The sequence below is a fragment of the Camellia sinensis genome, chromosome 1 (genome assembly GCF_055761805.1).
Source record: "Camellia sinensis isolate YWXY chromosome 1, ASM5576180v1, whole genome shotgun sequence".
Lineage (NCBI taxonomy): Eukaryota > Viridiplantae > Streptophyta > Magnoliopsida > Ericales > Theaceae > Camellia > Camellia sinensis.
The window spans coordinates 223,254,168-223,260,394 of record NC_138961.1 but is presented as its reverse complement, the minus strand read 5'-3'; the positions used below and the strand labels follow the sequence as shown (position 1 = coordinate 223,260,394).

At 35.0% G+C, this 6,227-nt stretch overlaps 1 pseudogene; it reads right to left on the bottom strand.

Moving 5' to 3' along the window:
• Positions 1-449: 449 nt before the first annotated feature.
• LOC114314812 (pentatricopeptide repeat-containing protein At3g50420 pseudogene) lies at positions 450-3,260 on the bottom strand (annotated as a pseudogene).
• Between the last annotated feature and the right edge of the window lie 2,967 nt (positions 3,261-6,227).

Here is a 6,227-nt window from a genome sequence, read left to right as displayed (position 1 = left end):
TTAGTTAGTGATTTTATTTTTATTTTTATTTTATGATGTAATTGTTCATTTAATTGTTAGGTAGTTTAGTTTTTATTTTTATTTTCTTTTATTTTCTAAATTTTATTTTATTTTATTCTCTTCTCTTTTACTAACTTAGAACAATAAAAAATAAAATAAAATAAAATAAAAAAAGAGTTTAGTTTAGTTTATTTTATTATTTAGTTTAGTTTATTTTATAGTTTAGTTTCATTTATAGTTTATTTTATTGTAGTTTCTGTTATTTTATTTTCTTCATTCATTTTCTACTTGATAGTTTAGGTTGTTTAAATAGTTTAGTTCTATTAGTTTAATTTTTTAGTCATTAGTTATTTAGTCAGTATTTCTTTTAGTCACTAGGTTATTTAGTCAGTATTTAGTTTATTTCTTTTAGTTTATATATATTTAAACTGAGAATTACATGTGGTTTATTGGTGGGCAAATTTGTGCTTTCATATTTTACTTTATTCTCATGATTGGTTCCACGGGTTTGTGTCTATTTGCTTTTGGTGTGTGCATGATATGAGTCGACGTGTATCTGCTCGGGCCTCCAAAAAGGCCAGAGGTTCTACCTCTTCGGCACCACCACCGCCACGGTCACCACCATCCTCGCCACCACCGCCGGGTGACTTGCCACAGCCGAAGTGGGCTTCATGCCCTCTTCACAAGCTCACGCAGTTCAACATTCCATATTTTTGGCATGACCTGGCCACTTCTTGGGTCGTTGAGCAACTCCAACTCCGGCAATAGTTGGGCATTTGCACTGTGACAGCGCCCACTTATCCTCGTCTGGTACGACTCTTCTACCAGAACCTACATGAGTCACTCACTGAGCCTAGGCTGCTGTCCACCATTGATGGCCATCTCGTCAGCATCACCGAGGCCATGATTGCTGACGCGTTAGGTTCGCCATGCCATATCACTTCTAATTAAAAGATTCAAAGTTGTCCTCATTTTCCATATGTTTTTGATCTTTTCATGTTTCCTTGTAGTCTATGCAATTCATCTTGCATTTCATTGATCTTCGGATGTGATTGATCACCGGAAGAGAACACATGGATATCATTCATAACCTCAATCCAGCTTAAACCAGGGTCTTTTTCCAACATCAGCCCTCTCATCTTTCTTCTCATTCTTGTGACTGCGTCCCATTTCCCTGCAGCTGCATAAAGATTGATAAGCAATACGTGTGTTGCATTGTCATCTGTGTCTATGCTTAAAACTTCCTCAGCAGCGCGAACCCCTAATTCTAAATTTCTGTTGGTGACACATGAGCCCAACAATGTTCTCCACAAATCAATGTAATCTTCACTAAAAGGTGACTCGGAAATCATTTCCTCTGCCTCTTCCAACAGTCTTGCTCGACTCAACAAACTAACCATGCAAGAGTAGTGCTTAGGCCCAGGTCTCAAACCATTTTCTTTCATGTAATTCCATACAAACTTTCCTTCATCAGTCAATCCACAGTGGCTACAAGCAGTTAGGAGAGAAATGAATGTTACATGATCTGGTCTGAGATTGTTCTTTAGAATTTCATCAAAAATCTTCATTGCTTCTTCTGTCTTCCCATTGTGACTATACCCTTCAAGCATTGCATTCCAGGCCTTCAAATCAGGGGATTTGACTTGGGAAATTGTCGATTTAGCAGCTTGAAGGTCCCCGGTTTTGGCGTACATATCTATTAGACTGCCATGGACCGATATTTCAACATCATATCCTATTTTTACACTCTGGCAATGAATCATCTCACCTTGTTTCAAAGTCGCAAGGTCAGCACACGTGCTCAGAGCACTACTGAGAGCAAAACTATCAATCTTTTGGCCTCCCTGCAGCATTCCATGGAACAACTTAATTGCATTCTCTCCATCAGCTGTTCTACAATGACCTGTGATCATCTCGATCCATAAAATGACATCTTTCTCTGAAATTGAACTGAAAATCTTTTGAGTTGAATTGGTTTCAGAATTATTGAAGTACATAGATATCAACGTGCTTCCTACGTAGACACTCAGCTCATATCTTGTTTTGATGACTTATGCATGCAGTGGTTTTCCATATTCAGAACCGAGGAATGTTCTTGTTGTAGATATGATGGCTGCAAACGTATACTCATCTGGTTTAACAAATGACATTTGCTACAATTGGACAAACATTTCCATGGCCTCCTCTCTAAGACCATTCTCTAAATACCCGGCCATCATTGAATTCCATGAAACTAAATCAGGGTTCTCAATTCTACTAAAGACTTCAAATGCCGTGTGAATGTCTCCATAACTGCAGTACATGTCAAGCAGTGAATTCTACAAAGGCAAATCAGTTGTTACGCCAGATATGATCACTTGGGCATGTACAAGTTGCCTAAAGCTATGATCTTTTTGTCTGCCACAGGCATTCAAAACCATTGAATATGTGAATTGGGTAGCAATCGTACCACTCCTCGCCATGCCGCCATAGAAATGAAGACCACCTTCTATGTTATCATTTTTCAGGTACCCAAAAATTATTGAATTCCAAGCCACTGCATCCTTGTCAACTATGCAGCCGAATACTTCTTTTGCCAATCCCAAATCCCCACAATTCGAATACATTCCAAGTAAGGATGTTTGGACACGCGTATCATCCACGAATCCATATTTTATGACTTGGGTGTGAAGTGCATAACCCATCAAGCAATCTTCAAGCGAAGAAGATGTGTGTAAAAGGCTCGTGAACGTGGAGCCATTCGGTTGAAGGCTTTCAGTTTCCAATTGTTCAAGCAGCTTGAAGGTTGAAAATGCATGCCGTGAGCTTCGAGAATAGGCCGCGATGAGGGCATTGTAGGAGACAATATTTCATTGAGGCATTTTGTCTAACAGGAGGCGAGAGTTGCCGAGGGAACCGCATCGAGCATACATGGAAATGATGTTGTTGTTGAGAAACGGTGATTGAGGGGCGGCAGGCATGGCGGTTAGGAAGAGAGCGTGGAGTTGGCGGGCTTTTCTGAGGGTGGTTGTGGAGTTACATTTTTGAATGAGGAGAGATGCTATGGAAGAGGCTTCATGTGATGGTGGCATAAAAAAGACTTGTGGCTCTAACTGGAGGTATGGCATTCACATTCTTTGCAATTTCAAAATTATCAATTGCTCAACAAAAAACCAACCCGGTTGATTGCTTTGAAATTGCCTAAAGGCATACATACATTACTTTTGTCCCTTAAGGCATATATATAATATGTTAGCCCACAAGAACTTCAGTACTTCAGTTTGTTTTTCTTTCATTCGAGTTGCGTTGAAGTGGTGGATGCTTAACAAGGAAACTAGTACGATTGCTAACAAGGAAATTTTATGTTCACATATACTCTGTTCTGCTTAAACAGATGATTAAGGATAAATCACTCTATTTGGTTATTCAATTTTTAAAATCAATTTTAATTAATATAATTTTTTAATATTTTGCTCAATTTTTTTATTTTCTAGATATGCATCTAATCCAAAAAAATAGATTAGATGCATCTAAAAAAAATGATCAAAATATTAAAAATAAAATAATAAAAATTATAAACTCAAAATTTGATTTTGAAAGCTGAATAATGAAACAAAGTGAGACATTTTCTTTCTCCCTGTATCACTCATGTATGGAAAAATTATAAATTTAAACTTTAATATTTTAGTTTATTTTTAATTTAAACCATCAATTCATTTTCTTTAAGTAAAACTATATAAAAAACAATATTGTAGTCATTCAATTCAATGTAATTGTATGAAAATTATTTAAGTTATTCGTTTTCATTGAGTTTAGTGATTAAAATATGTCTTTTTTGATAATTTTATTTAATAAAAATAGACGAATAATTTAAATTAAAAATAAATAAAAAAAATTTAAGTTTAAATTGACAAACTAAAAAATTAAGATTTATTTTATTACAAAACTCAATTTTTGAATTTGTTTTTATAAAAAAAACTTAATTTTTATTTTAAAATTAAGATAAATTATAAATACACCCCTGAGGTTTGATTGAAATACGAATTACTCTATGTGGTTTTGAAAATTACATTCCATCTCCTGAAATTTCTAATTTTATAACAAATCGCCTATTTTATTAATAAATCATCAAGTCAATTAACAGTTTTTAATAATGTTATAAATATATTTTAATTAATAATTTAGATAATTTTATTATTATATATGAAAATAATTATAAATTTTATTTTTTTGATTAATTTTGTTAAATAAAAATACTAACCACGAAATATTTACAAAGCGGTGTAATATATCCTAAAAGAGGTGTAAGAGCAACTCCAAGGGAAGAGGTATATTGGTACTGTTAGCTATTTTAGCTCATATCAGCCTAATATTCTCACTCCAACGGGCTGGGTAAATGGCTTCCTATTTTCCCTCGCGGCTTTTTCGTTGGCTTCAATTGGAGAGTGATTGAATGCTCTCCAAACTCGTCTCTCCCGCAAAATCGATCTACTCACGTCTCTCCCGCGAAATCGATCTACTTCTTCAGCGCGAAATCGATCTCCAAACACGTCTCTCCCGCGAAATCAATCTGCTCTTTCAGTGAAATCGATCTTCTCCTTCAACGTTGTCTGCAACTCCCTCCATCGACCTCTTCCTCAAGGTATGGATCCTTCTATCTCTCTGTCTTCCCCTTTCTATGCAACTCATAAACCCTCTCTCTCTCTCTCTATATATATATATATATATATGTATGTATAGCACAAACTTTCCTTGTTCCTCTGTAATCTGGGTCTCTCCCATTTTCTTGGTTTTACAATCTGTAAACAATTTATATGTGTACTTGAGGGTCTGATCTGTGAGTTCAAGCATACATTGATACTTTACTGTTCTGTTTTTGTGTTTTGTGTTTTTGTGTTGCGAATGATTTTGCAAGTTGGACCTTAATTCTACATATTCTAAGAATTTTATCCTCATGAAACAAATTAAATCATAGAATAAATCCAACAATTTAGAAATGCATTTCCAAGGAGCACATGAATTTCTCTAGTTAATCACTTTAGAATCCCACCTGTTGGCTTGAATCCTGTACTTATTTTTACTGGTCATAAGTACAGACTGAATAGAGTGCAAAACACATCATCGTTGTTATTGTTCTTGGGGGTTGTTTGATCTCAAGTATGCTGTGTGCTACCAGTTTTCTGACCCATTTTCATACAGCTTATTGTTCAGTATTACCTGCCAAAAGAAATTCTGAAACTTGCTAAAAAAGATACTGGATTACAGTATGGTATGCAGATGAGTTAGAATTTGGTTTTAAATGATTAGCTGTTTTACATTATATTTTTTTACATACAGCTGATATGAGCATATGAAAAAGATTTTAATCTGAGTGGAAGATGGAATAAACTAATTGTTGTAATATTGCTGTTTGTTGCTCGAGAACTCTTGCCTGGGTGTTATTCTTTTGAGCCAATGGTTGACAATTACATATAGTTTGAGTATAGATAGCTTTGTGCAGTCTATTTGGTTGTCATTTACCATAGATGCATCCAATTGCTTGGGTGTTGGCATGTTGCCTAGCAACTTGTGGATGCCTTGAATTTTGGTTCTGCTCTTGCAAAGAAACTTGGTGGTCCGTGACTTACTTGGGATTTTTAATTTTAGCTAATTAGAGGTTTAGTACCAGATAATGTCGTTTTAGTTTGTTGTGACAAATAATGGTAGAAGCAATAAGTAGTTTAAAACTAAAAACTTAAGCACCAGAAATAAACAAATCTTTTTATGTAGAAAATTGACTGCTCGGAAGAGTCAAGGCATAGTTGGATGTGGTCCTTGTTACAGAAATGCAGTGTATAGATGAATGGCTTCACTGTATGAATTGCCTATATGTATATATATATATATATATTAAGAATGAGATACATTGACAAGCTTATTTTTGAAACATTTAGGAGGTAGTAATTGCTTGCTTGTTAATGAGTCAATTAATATAAATAATCAAGTTCTCTAAGAAAGGGAGCGTAAACTGATGTTGGTTTATATATTGGTGGAGAGAAGCGAGTTTTCCAAGTATAGTTGCATTCTGTCTATAAAAAGCATAGAAGTAGCTTAGCATAGGCCTTTGTGCCCAGCAAGCAAATACATGAGACAAGTGAAAAATCTAGAAATCCCCTAGATGTTGATTTGTGATTATGTATCAATTTTAAGCAGAATATAACTATCCCAATCAAACAATCAAGACAAGGAGACACAACGATTTAACGTGG